The following is a 13,203-nucleotide window of genomic DNA, read 5'->3' as shown; positions in this document are numbered from 1 at the left end:
TGTTGTTTTAAGATCAGCATGGATGAGTGCGTTTCCTCCCCGGGGAGGAGGCCCATCGGCTCTCTGTGTCTGTCACTCCACTCGTTTATGCCTCGCTCCGAGGGAGAGGTAAAGGGCGCCGTGTCAGGGGTGTGTGTGTGTGTGTGTGTGTGTGTGTGTGTGTGTGTGTGTGTGTGTGTGTGCGTGCACGTGCGTATGTGTTTAAGCCCGTCGGCCCGTGTTTTAGTTGCGCGCCGTGAGAACCGGGGCAAGCGTTGCGACGGCTGCGCTGAAAATAGCGATGTCATTCAATTAGGATCAAACGAAACGAAAGACTAAATAAATAAATAAATAAATAAATAAAAATGTCCGCGGACAGGAGAGGCCGAGATCGAAATTGTTTCTCTTGCCTGTAATGAATAATTAATTTATTGATATTCCTTTTAAGAGCGCCGGCCGATTTCAGTCCGCTCCGAGCAGCAGGTAAGACGGCGAGAACAAAGAGTAGCCAAGAGCTAATTGGATTTTTTTTTTTTTTAATGTGCTAAAAAAAAAAAAAAAAAAAGGGGGGTGGCAGTTTTTAAGCAATTATTACTTTCCATTACTCTCCGTCCGGCCGAATTAAAAAATAATGGACTGACGACATCGATCTGGGGGCCGGCGGGGCAGCGGGCGCGTTTAAAAGAGGCTTACGTTATTGTTAGCGGTGAGGAGGCATTAAAGAGTCGCTCCCGCTAGTGTTAGCAATCCGCTAAAGGCTAATATGACGTGAGCGTGCATGCTTAAAGAATGAGCAAAACAACAGGGGTCCGACCCCAGCGGCCAAAGCTGCATGGAGGGGCGGGAGGGGGGTCGTCTTTGAGCGCCGACGGCGTCCGCGGAGCTCAAACGGCGCGCTAACCCTGCACAGCGGTTAGCCGGCAGCGGCAGCGGGACTTATCGTTGTTTTTGCAGGGAGGCAGGCCTGTCGCCCTCAGTGCGCGTTTCACCTGTTTGCCATGAAGGTTATCAGGCCGGTGCACCGACGAGACCGGAGGTGTGTATGTGTGCCAGTGTGTGTGTGTGTGTGTGTGTGTGTGTTCGGGCTCCCCACAGGCCTCGGAGACATAAGTATGCAGCACTATTAAGTGCTTATGTTCACCTGTGTGCGGTTGTGCACGCCTCTTTGTCCGCCTGCTCTTTTGTGTGTTTATGCGTGCACACGTGCACAGTATTTGTGTGTGTGTGTGTGTGTGCTCGGGACCTCCCAGCAGGAGCAGCCAAAGTGCCTTCCCCTCTAATGTCATCCTGTGGCCGTCCTCCAGCTAAAAGCCGTCAGCTCGCTCTCCTCCCTCAATGTCACCTTTCCTCCCTCCGCTTTTTCCTCCCTCCTCGTCTAACACCTCCTCCCTCTCTTCGCCCCCCCCCTCCCCTCCTTCCTCCTCCTCCTCCTCCCCCCCCGCTTCGTGTTTGTCATTTTTCATCATCTGTCCGTGTTTGCTAATCTCCGTCCTTTCTCTGTTCTCCGTCTCAATTCATCATCTCCACTCGGGTCTGGTGCTGAAGGTTACCCAAGTCGCAGATAGAGAGAAGACGCGGCATAGACGATCATAAAGACTGACAGGGCAGAGAGACGGGGGGGTTATACTCTTATCTTCCTCTCCCGCTCCACCCTTTCTTTTGGAGTTTTCATTCTCAATCTGGATATACATTTCTTTCCCTTTCCCCCCTTTACTTTCTCTCCTGATCCCTGCCCTTCCATCTCCTTCCTGTCATTGCTACTCTGACACCGCTCACCTCCATCGCTCTCCATCCTGCTGCTGCAGATCGCTCCTCACTGACAGCCGTCAATTTCAGACCGGCTGACGCGCTTCCACCGAAAGTTTGTGCTGGTGTGTGTGTGTGTGTGTGTGTGTGTGTGTGTTAGATTCTTCTTAATGTGACGGGAGGCCTCTAAGTGTAGCTGTCAAGCCTGTGTTTGCACTGACCGGCGTGTGTTTACATTAGCGGCGTGTTGAATGCAGGCAGGTCACACACACACACACACACACACACACACGTGGTAAACAAGGCTCTCATAAGCTATGTGCAGCGACAGGAGTCCCGGCCCGGCATCCCAGCCCGTGTCTATCTGAAATTCTAATCGTCGTCGGCCGTCATTACTATTCAGGCGGCGCTCCGGCTGCCAGCCGCCACAATGGCTCGGCTCGGCGCTAAAGTTTTCGGTTAAACCCGAAAGGCCGAAATCCCGTTTCAAAACACCCGCGTTTGTATTACATATTGATAAACACAATCCGCCCCGGTTACCTCCCGCCCCACCGCCGCCCCCGATCCGCCGTCTCCTCCCTCCCGGCTTTTCTTCGATCTACCTTCACCTTGGGCCTCCGCCCGCTGCCAACTTCAAACCGGCCTTATTTCTCTTTGTCGCTGTTTATTTATGCATTATGCATCTTTTTCTTAATAATCTCTCCTCTCATCTTTCAATTTTCCCTCCTTCGCCACACCCTCCCCCTGGTCCCTGCTTCCCTTTTCCCCCCGCCTCATTTAAAGCGACTCACCTCTCCACTATCTCCATGCCTGGGCACGCGCGCCCCGTTCGACTCAATTCTTATCTTCCCCTATATGTTCCTTCATCTCTCCTTCCCCTGTCCGTCTTCTCTATCTTCCGGCCCAGCTCCCTTACCTCCCCCTCCGTCGCCGGCTCCCTCTCCGTCCTCCTGCCCCGGCTGAAATTAAACCACCTTCGGCACGAGCCGGGCCCGACGACGTCCCCCCGCCACGGCTCAGCCACACACACCCGAGAAACAGACCTTGAAAAACAAGATAAAGTACATCAAACCCGCGTCGGGTTCACCGCTCGGCGGGCAGCGTGTATTTTTGCACATCCGCGCGCCCTCCGTTCTCCCCGCTACACCTCGCCTCCGCCCTGATAGCTGGCGTTTCTTGGCGCCCGGGCCCTCTGTCGCCCCCGCGCCCCAGACAGCCGCTGCCGCAGCCCCGTCACAGAGGCGAGTCCGCAGCCGTTAAAATCGATTAAACCGGTTAATGAGACTCCTGTTTATTCCGCAGGCGTCGCCCGGAAGGACGAGCCGGAAGCCGGCCGGGCCGCGGAGAAAGAGCGGTGATAAGTACAAAACCCCTCCGCCCGGTTCGCGACCGCTCGGTTTCCGTCGTATCCCGGTGTTCTCCGTCCCCGTCCGTTAATTAGTCTCCCGCCCCGTCCCGTCATCCCTCCTCCCTCGTGTTCCGCCGCCGTCCGCCGCCACGTGATTAGTCTAGTTTTTATTTTAGCCTCCCTCCTCGGTGCCAGTCCTTGTCAGAGCCTCTGCTCCATTTGCCGTTCCCCGCCGCTTCCTCTCACCTCGTCGGGGTAAAACCCGCGAGTCTGGGCATTTTAATTTTAACGGACTCAGGGGTTGCAGGCGCCGGAACAACTCCAAATCCACCGTATTGACTTTGCCTGCGACAAGAGGAACGCCCTAAAGATGATGGAGGTTTTTTAATGTTTTGTTTTTTTTTTAGTCATCTTTTAGCGAGCTGTCCGGAGACGGCTGCCGATTCTCCTCATGTAGGTCAGCCGCTCGCGAAGTCATCGCTCTGTCGCTTCCAAACGACGAGAGTCTGTTTATCTTGCTAATCCAAAGGTTAGAAGAGCGTTAGAAACATACATTCAGGAATCCGACGGCGCCGAGCGCGCGGGCGTGCGCGGCGGCCCCCTCGCCCCGAGGCCGAGGCCGAGGCGAGCCTCCGAAGCGCCGCGTCCGACGCGCTTCCCTGAGCCATCAGAAACAAACCCCATGAATTATGAAAGGTCACGAGCCCCGTCGCTACGGGGCCGCTCGCAGAGACGGAGGGGGGAAGATAACGCCGCGCGTCGGAGACGGCGAGAGAGTGAAGCTGAGTGGAAAAAAAAAAAGAAAAATCCAGTGAGGAGAGAAGGGGGAAGGGAGCTGTGGCACGATGAGAGAGAGAGATAAAGTATTCATGCGTGGTGGAGTGAGAAGGATTTTCTTTTTTTTTTTGGAAAGAGGGTGCACACATGTGTGTGTGTGTGTGTGTGTGTGTGTGAACTTGCGCCTGCGTCATTTGCAAGCCTGGCCTGGTGTGCTAGCGGCTAACTAACATGCTCATTACGGGTTGCGGCGCGGGTTTGTTGTGGCCTCTTCAAACAGTTTGCAGCGCGGAGGTGTGACAGCGGAGGAGGCGGAGATCCGCCGCTGCATTTCAACCCCCCCCCTGCGGAAAAACGCCGAGACGAGGAGGAAGTCTGGGCCGAGCGGGGGGGTGGGGGGTGGGGGGGTTGCAGATTTTCGTCGCACCAATTATCTAATGTGTGATCTCTGGGTCGGGCTGCCTGTCACGCGCGGCCCCTGCTCTATTCCATCTTTTTAATCTTTCTAGTAATCTTTTCGCCTCCGCTGAGCCCGTGTCACGGCGGCCAACTCCGAGGGGAGGCAATTCCATTAGGGGACGGCGCGAGGCGGCGTTGGCTAATGACACCAGCCAGACGCCGCGCCGAGCGGGACCCGCGCCGGAATTAGATTTTCTAGGGCTCTGCATCGAGTCGTTCCAGGGAAAAAAAAAAAAAAAAATAATAATAAAAAAAAAAACGTTGCTCCGCCGAGATAGCAGGTGGGTCTCCTTGAGCGTCATTACGAGACGCCCGCGCCCCCGCGCCGTTCCGGGTCAGGCCTCGCTCGCCATTCCGGGCGCGCCTCTGTCCACTCAAATTTGCCCTCAATCTATTGGAAGTGATCACGCGGCGCTAGCATGTAGCATTTCAGCCCCGCCCGCCCCCCCCCCCCCCTCATCCAACTCCGCTGTCTGCATGCATTAGCGAACAGCAGCTGCGGCGCTGGAAGCCGCTCCGGAGAAGTTAACATGCCGGGGAAGAATCGCTCCAAGGTTTTTCTCGCGTTTTCAGAATCCCCTCTTGTTTTCCCCGGTTACATAAGCGCATACACCGGAATGTACCGGCAACCTTCACGAATCGCAGCCTTGGGAAAGACACCGAGAGGCGGGGGGGGGTTAGAGGGGAATATTAAGAAGAGAAAGAAAACACAAAAGGCCGAGGTGGGAAGTGGAGGACAAATGAAGAGGAGGGGTCGCGACGCCGAGGATGTGAAAAAATCCGTGGGCCAGATATTTACCTGTTCCTTTCTTTGAACCCTGAATGCACAGCTGATTCACTTCCTACCTGAGGCCCCCCCAACCCCCTGCACACACACACACACAGACACACACACCGCCGGTCGCCCCCTCCCGCTTCTGCACCGGCTTATCGCCGTTCTCCGGTGTAAATAATTACCCGCCGTCCACTCCGGAAGCCGCGTCGGCTACAGGCTTGTTTGCACAAAGCAGACGGGGATATGTTAAAAAAAAAAAAAAAAAAAAAAAGGGTGATGGGTTATTTTAAGAGGAAAAAAAAAGGTGAATCATTTATAGCGGCACGCTCGGAGCCACCGGGCGGGGTGTATTCGGGGATATCACCGGCCTCGGTGAGAGGAGAGGGGAAATAGACGCCATGTAAGGTGAGGACACTTTATTTGCCGAACGCTTTGTGGAAGTTAATTGTGTTCAGCCGGAGCCGACAGGGAGCTCCTCGCCTTCCTCGATCCTAAATGTGTTTGGTGGACGTTTCTTTTTTTTTTTTTTTGCACCGACATAAAAACCTGCGGTCTCAGTGGCTCGCAGATAAAAAGACCAGATTATTCCACTTGGCGTCTCCTGCGCTGGTCCTAATCTGACCGGGAACCTGTTTTCCTTCATCTTCCTCCTGCTTCCCCTCCTCCACCTTCTTTGTTCTCCTTCCACTCCCTCCGTCTGGCCGGCGGAGCTCCTCGCCTCGCACCCGCAGCTCCAGGATGGAGGGTTTTTTGAAAGTGAACACCCTACTGCGGTGGACTTCCTGCAAGAGCGGTTCCTCAAAGGCGGCGCGCTGCACTTTGTGAACATAATAGAAGCAGCTCCCGCTTCGCGAACTCCCTCAGATTTAGCCTTTCTGGGAATTTCGATTTATTCCCCAGCTTCAAATCACCACTCAAAACACATCTGTGCAAAGCGGGCTACTCTGTCTGTCGCTAACCGCTCACTACTTTGTTTACTTTTACCACTTTGGTCACTCTTATTGTTTTTATTTTGGTTATTTCTTTTAAAACTGTTTTTTTTTTTTTAGATTTATAGCATCCTCAAATGTTTAGTAAGTTGCATTCGATAAAATGCATTATTATTAATATAATAATAGTTTGTACTTAAGACCTTAAAACACTTTATAGCCTTGACTTTGGCACTTTATAGTTTTATTTGTATTTCTTATTCCCCCCCCCCCCCTTTTTTTTTACCGTTTGTACAATTTCCTACTATTATTTATTAATGTTATGTTTTACTTGAAACTCTGGTACAACAATTTCCTTCGGGATCAATTAAGTTGTTCTTATTCTTATTCTTATTCTATTAATGATAAAAATAAAAAATATTGCACTTATAAAATATAATACATAATTATATACAATTATCTATAATAATACTCATTATTACTGAATTAGTTATATAATTATCATAATAATAATTATATATAATATACTTATATATTATATATAATACAAAATTATATATAAATATTAATCACAATACTTATTATTATTAAATAATACTACTGATAATAATTTCCCTACATGCTTTGGTAGGTTTAAGGGGGTTTTCCCTTCTTTTTTTAGGTAAGATACAGCAACTCTTAATGGAGTGTGTGTGTGTGTGTGTGTGTGTGTGTCAGCAGCTATCTGTTCTCTCTCTCCCTGTCCTACCGTTGTCCGGACGGGCTTGTCATTGGGCGACGGCCAGCCAGTTCGACGTATTTAACACCATCCTGAAGCCGAGCGCCAACAGGCCGCTTCCTTGACCTGTCAATCAATCCGTCAGCCGACCCCCTTAAATGCAAACGGCGCGGCGTGTTCGATAAAATCAAACTAAATTAAAACACGAGCTCAAGGAAAACACGAGAGTAAGGGAACTAAAAGGTTGGAGGAATCAGGCGAGGGCGGCGGTGCGTTCGCCGGGGGTCGGCCGAGTCCATCGCCATTTTTCTCCTGATTTGCGCCGATTTATTTTGGCCTGTGATCCAAAGAATCGCGCACCTTCAGGAGGCTAAGCTAGCCGGAGGCCGTAGTTTCGTTCGCCGCATCGCTCTAGTTTGTGATCGAATCCCGTAAATCCTTGTTTTCTCATTAAAGTCCCCGCCACAGGTACGCCACCTGATTAGCATCGCTCGGCGCGACGGGGCTAATTGACGAGCAGAGATCGGCAGTTGTTAGCCTAACAAGCTACACGAGAAGACGCGGCGAGAGACAGCGGTCGAGTTTCTCTGCTGCGTAGCGGCTGACAGAGAAACGCCGATAATTACCGGTTGTCGGGTTTAGAAGTCGGAAAATGTTCGCGCATCAACCGAAAAACCGAGGAGAGCGGTAACCGCCGGTGATAACTGCTGCGCCAGCGCCGGCAAATTCATCCAGACGAGGACAAGGAGGAGATATTTGTGATTAGAAGAAAAGCGCCGCTGTGCGAACCAACAGGAAGCAGCACAAAACAAACATATAAGGAGTTTCTGTGTCAGTGAAGCGTGGAATCAACACCGGACTGCATGATGTGTTCCTTTCGGTTGTCGGTGGTGTGTGTGTGCAAAGTCCATGCACGAGCCTGCACACACACACACGCTTTCTTGCTGGTTCTCATTTACGCTTCGCATATGAACGCGCAGCCTTCACGTTGCACCGCTCTGACCCGAACGGCGGCCGTGTCAGTTTCATCACCCGACATGGTTGTTTCCGAGCAGACAGATAGCCGGATTACGGGCCGACGGCGAGCGAGAGGGCGGATGTGAGGGATCGGCCGAGGTGCAATTAGGGGGCTCACCTTGACAAAGATGCACCCCGGTTATCTTGTCAGAGGATTACGTCAAAAATTTATCACTTCTGCGGCCCGGCTGTAAACAACCAGGTGGCGCTTCAAGGCCTCGACCCGCCGTCATCACAAGGGTTTCCCTTTATTTATTTCCGTTCCCGCTGTTTTCAAGGCTTTCGCTTTGCGCGATGTTCTTGTTAGCGTCACAGCGGGTACCGATTTCGTGATCGGTCGTCAACCAAACCCCTCTATCGGACAGTCTGCACGCTAAAACAAGATTTGAACCCTTCCACCGGTATTGCGCGTTCCCCAAAAGGAAAAGTACCGAAGCCACTGGATGGCTGGTCGCAGAGGTGTGTGCTTATGCAAAATAAGAAGGCTAATAGCATCGTTAGCACGGATTTTCTGGTATCCGGGGTCGGTCGGTCGCCGGCGGACGCTTTGCGTTGTCTTACCTTTCTGAAGGACGGGAGGAAGCTGGCGGCGCCGCTGCTCGACGTGAAAAGGAGATTCTCCCAACTTTCAATTTTCCTGTTGGATTTCCAAACTCGTCCTGCGGGGGGAAAAAAAGCACATTTTCAGCACCGCGGCCAAATCGGGTCACCGCTCGTAAAACCGGAGGCGGGAGTCGTCTCGGCGCTAAGCTAAAACGTAGCAAGCATGCTGGCGGCGTTTTATTTCCTCCTCGACCTTCCCAAGAATTCCTTGGCAACATTCCACTGTGACGAATGTAAAACATCTACCAAGTGGCCTCTTTTACACTTATTTTCTGAAAAAGACATTTTTCTGAAAAAAAAAAAGAGCAGTTTTATACTGAATGCTGTCTTTGATATTTCCGTTTGATATTTACACCTCCTCTGCTGCCGGCGCCGCCGTCTGGGAAGTAAAGAGCAGCGTACGCCGCCTGGATTAATCAATGGAATTTATGCTTTTTCAAATGTCCTCCCCGTGCAGCGGCTTTGACGGCGGCCCGGAAAGTCTCGCCGGTGATTTAATCGGACGTTCGACGGCGTGGAAATTGCGTTATTATGTTGAATCATGACCTGCGGTGGGGCGGGGCGGGATGGGGGGGGGGGTTTGTTTGGCTCGCCGTCGTAACTCAAACAGGCGTACAGCGGCGAGCAAACAAGCCGCGGTTCTCGGGCCGGAGCGTCCTCGCCGCCACCCCCCCCACCCCCCCTTCGGATTCTTAATTAATGCCATCGTCAACAGACGGCATCAATAATCCTCAAGGCCTGAGCGAGAAATCCGAGGGTGATGTGCGGCTTTTCCAGTGTTTGGGTACCGCATACAGTAGCGCATACAGTACTACATCCCTCAGCCCTGTAATGAAAAGATTGGAATCAGAAATACAATTACACAGCACCACGAAGTCGACCGCGTGCCTCCCGACGATAATGACAACCAGTTTCATTCCGGTGTTGTTCTCCTGAGCGGCTCTCGGCGGATCTCGCCGCCGAGGTGAGTTTCTCACCGCTGCTATAAATAGATAATATCAATAATTAGAAAAGGAGGAAAAAAAAAAAGTAATAAATATCCAGGTCGTTCTCTCGTCGCGGCACCTCTAATTTCCTGATTATTCTTAAGGTGTCCTGAAATTCTCCTGCTATTTCTTAGTTAATTTCCAGGTCGACTTATTGGCCGATGCCGTTTTGAAAACGAGTGAAAATTGGGGGTGAATTTGCAAAAAGTTGTGGGGAAAAAAAAGCAAAAAGCAGGGCGAGGGGCCGTGGGAGGGGTGGTGCATATCTGCATTAGATTAGATTCAACTTTATTATCATTTCACAATAACAAGTACAGGGAAAACAAAATGCAGTTTAGCTAAGCAACCAAGCAAAAGTGCAAAAAACACAAACAGCAGCGGCGGAGGAACTGGTGATAATGAACGTTTGAGCAGTAAAAAAAAAACATTAATTTGGGAAAATTGTTCAATACTTGCTTAGCATTTTAGTATACTCTTTAAATGGCTTTTAAATTGTTGTATGTGTATATATATGTACGTATACACATTTTTGTATATAAATATATATATATTTTATATTTTTCAAAATATAAAATATGTATATTAACTGAAATAAATATATATTTATTGATCTATAATACATGTATATATATTTTTTATTTATTTATTTCAGTAAAATATATTTTATATTTTTTATTAATATGTTAAAAAAATATATATATTTATATTAAAAAGAAAAAAAAATATATATATTTTTTTTGTTTTGGGTCAATTTTTTGTGTGTTTCGGGACTACGAGCCGCTACTTTTTTCACACGCTTTGAACACTGCGGCTTAAACAATGATGTGGCTAATTTATGGATTGTTTTAGGGGGGCTAACGAGCTTCACGCCACCAAAACATTTAGCCGAATCACATCAGATCAATGAAATTACCATGACATTTCAATGCCGACATCGAAGAAGTCAATGGTTTTAGCGCGCAGGAGGAGGACGAAATTAGCGATGAGCTAACAGCAAAAAAAATATTTCTGTGTAACAGCTTCTAGGTAAGTGCGGCCTATACATATATACATCTATTTTTAGTTATTTTTAGGCTTATATTTTCATAAATAGACAACCTGAAAAGACTAACAGCCAGAATGAAAGTAGCAGATCTGGGCATCGTCCACCCAGATGAAAGATTTTTAAGTGTAAGTCTAAGGGAAATAGACTGGTAGTTAACAGGGAGACACACACACACACACACACCCTGATAAGACTGAGCTGCAGGGAACCGTCCAACCAATAGAAACTCCTGGAGGCAGTTCTCAAGCCGCCCCATCAATGAATAAAATATCACCTCATTCATCAATTTTCTGCATATTTTCAAACTGCTGCAAAGATTCGTGAGCGGCGCCGCGGCTGCGACCCGGAAACATCCCCGGTTTAATCCGGTTCACAAGTTAACGGCAGCCTGTGATTGGTCGGGACAGATGACCTGGCCCCAGATGTAATTTCCTGCTCCGCGTATGCAGCGAGTGAATGATGGACTCTGTATTTACACAAATCACTCTGGGGAGGGCGGGGTCATTCCTTTTTTTTGTCATTCAGAGAAAGAAATAATGATAATAACCATAAGTGGGGAGGAAATTGGCCTCTTTTTTTTTTTTTTTTTTAAAGACCCTAGGAAAACCTAGGAAAACCTAGGAAAACCTAGGAAAATAAATCCCCTTCTGAGAGGGCCGGGCAAATATGAAGAGGTAATGGTCCTCCTTTTCTCCGAGGGCGGTGTGGGGTTGGAGGTGGCGCGGCCGATGAATGGCTCCCCAGCCGCCGCCTCGCCTCCTCACACACTCCACGGCTCAGCACTCGCCCCTCCTCGGATCGAAGCGGCGTAAAGCCCGGGTCGTTAATTGCGGCGTTGACTCAATCAGCCGAGGCCTGCGGGAGATATCGGGTTAGCGTGCGTCCGCGCTGGCCTTCGAGCTGTGTCTGCATGTTGCCCATGCACGCCGTGCGCATGTGTGCGTGCACAGGAAATTAGTGAAGTTGCTGATGCGCAGAAAAAAAAACAAGACACAAAAAAAAAAAAAAAAAAAACGCAGCGCTCTGCTCATCTCCTCTGGATCGGTAGCAAACACTTTGCTTAGTGTGTTAACCTTAATGGCCCGACGCTGGTTACACAACAGGAAGTTCATCACGGTGTCGCCGTGACGACCCCCATCCGCCGCTGGGACGCCAGAGAAAAAGACCCAGAATAATCAGAATTATCGAAACAAGGGAAGCTTAGAGAGCCGCTCTTTTCCGGCGGCCATCTTGGACGGCGGCCATAAGCGAGCGGAGCGCCTGCAGGGGATGCTGGCGAAATCTGATGGCTGCTCGGTGCAGGACTGTGACACCCCCACCTCTGCTGGAGCACAGCATGCTAATTTACACACACACACACACACACACACACACACACACACACACACACACACACACACAGACTCATGCAGTGTTTATTATAATTTTCTGTATTTTTTTCTCTTAAAAAACATTTCCCTTATGTAAACGTACTCCCTATTGTGTGTTTCCCTTACCACACACACACACACACACACACACACACACACACAGGCGCACACGCACAAACAACACAGCTGGAATATATTAAATGGAGAAAGAATAATAAAACCCCACCGCCGCCATCGCCACCCTGTCTTTCTCAAGCGCCGTCTTACTTATTCTGTAAACTGTGCAAAATAGAAAATTAAATAAAGTTTCTCCACCACGGTGATGCACACTCTTATAATTTTTTAAAAACTTCCACGCTGCCGCAGTTCCGCCCTGCACGCCGGCCCGCCGCCGCTCTATGCGAGCGTCTTCATTATTTATATGCAGATGTTCTCGCCCCGCGAATAAACTCCCCGCCAGGAAGTTGAGTCCGGAGGGAGAATCCGGCCAAATACTAAATAAACACACAGACGGAAACTTGTTAGTAACTGTAAGTACATCATTAACGTCGCTCTGTTATTACATTTTAATCTCTCAGCGGGCGCCGATGATGTCATTTCCTGCATTCAGGCCCTCATTAACAGCCAGGCTGTGCATTAGGTGCCGCCGTTTTAGATTTTACTGCACATTTCGGCTTTATTACCTCGCCGGAAAGCTAGCCGAGATGTTTTTTCCCCCAATCAGTTGCTATTTTATTTGTTTATATATACAGTGGACCCTCGCTTTTCGCGTTCCAAGACCCCTCCCCCCCCGCGAGAGACGTGATAATTTTGATGGTATTTACAGATATAAACCCTCGACGAACCTCCTGCAAACGGTTATCAACCCAACATCGACTGTATTACGCTCTTATACAGCACACTGAACACCTTTGGATCATTGCAACATACAATAAACATTAAAATACAATACAACTTCTGCAAAAATTCTGCCTTCCTTTCACACATCGAGAAGTTTTGCCTTTTCAGCAATAGCAGCAATAGTCAGCATCTTGCTGCTGCGCTTGGGGTCTGTACCAGACTTTTGGGTAGATGCTGGACATTTAGAGCGTGGAGGGTGGAGTATCGCAAAAAAATGAAAGACACTTTCACAAACTAAATAGCCCAAAGTGGACAGGTTTCACGCTTAAGCAAACAGCAGCTGAGTGGAGCAGGACATGTATGCTTGGCACAACCTATGAGGAGAATGATGCTGGGTATCTTTGTTTGGATGGAGATCTCGCATTTTATTTATTTCATTTTATATAATAAATAGAATGCGAAATATATATATTATTTGTATAAAATTAATTTTAGTTTAATTTTACTGTAATTTTTACAGTTTTTTTTTTCTTCTCGTGCTAGAATATGGCTATTTCATGGAGAAATAAATATTCAAATGCTGCAAAAAAAAAACGTCAAGAATGATAAAT

The 13,203-nt window shown here is 49.0% G+C and overlaps 1 protein-coding gene and 1 long non-coding RNA gene across 3 annotated transcripts in view; one reads left to right on the top strand and one right to left on the bottom strand.

Moving 5' to 3' along the window:
- The window catches only part of LOC147216095 (uncharacterized), a 156,401-nt gene that overhangs the window by 84,493 nt on the left and 58,705 nt on the right, over nt 1-13,203 (bottom strand). For both annotated transcript variants that reach the window (XR_015109170.1, XR_015109171.1), the window contains exon 4: nt 8,310-8,407. This is a non-coding gene — a long non-coding RNA (uncharacterized LOC147216095). The remainder of the gene's footprint in view (nt 1-8,309; nt 8,408-13,203) is intronic.
- efna3a (ephrin-A3a) overlaps nt 1-13,203 on the top strand; it is a 58,003-nt gene that overhangs the window by 32,517 nt on the left and 12,283 nt on the right. The window lies entirely within an intron of this gene.

Source organism: Fistularia commersonii, chromosome 30 (genome assembly GCF_037954325.1).
Source record: "Fistularia commersonii isolate RoL2024-O1a breed Wild chromosome 30, RoL_Fcom_v1.0, whole genome shotgun sequence".
NCBI classification, from domain to species: domain Eukaryota; kingdom Metazoa; phylum Chordata; class Actinopteri; order Syngnathiformes; family Fistulariidae; genus Fistularia; species Fistularia commersonii.
This window is presented reverse-complemented; position numbering and strand designations above follow the sequence as displayed.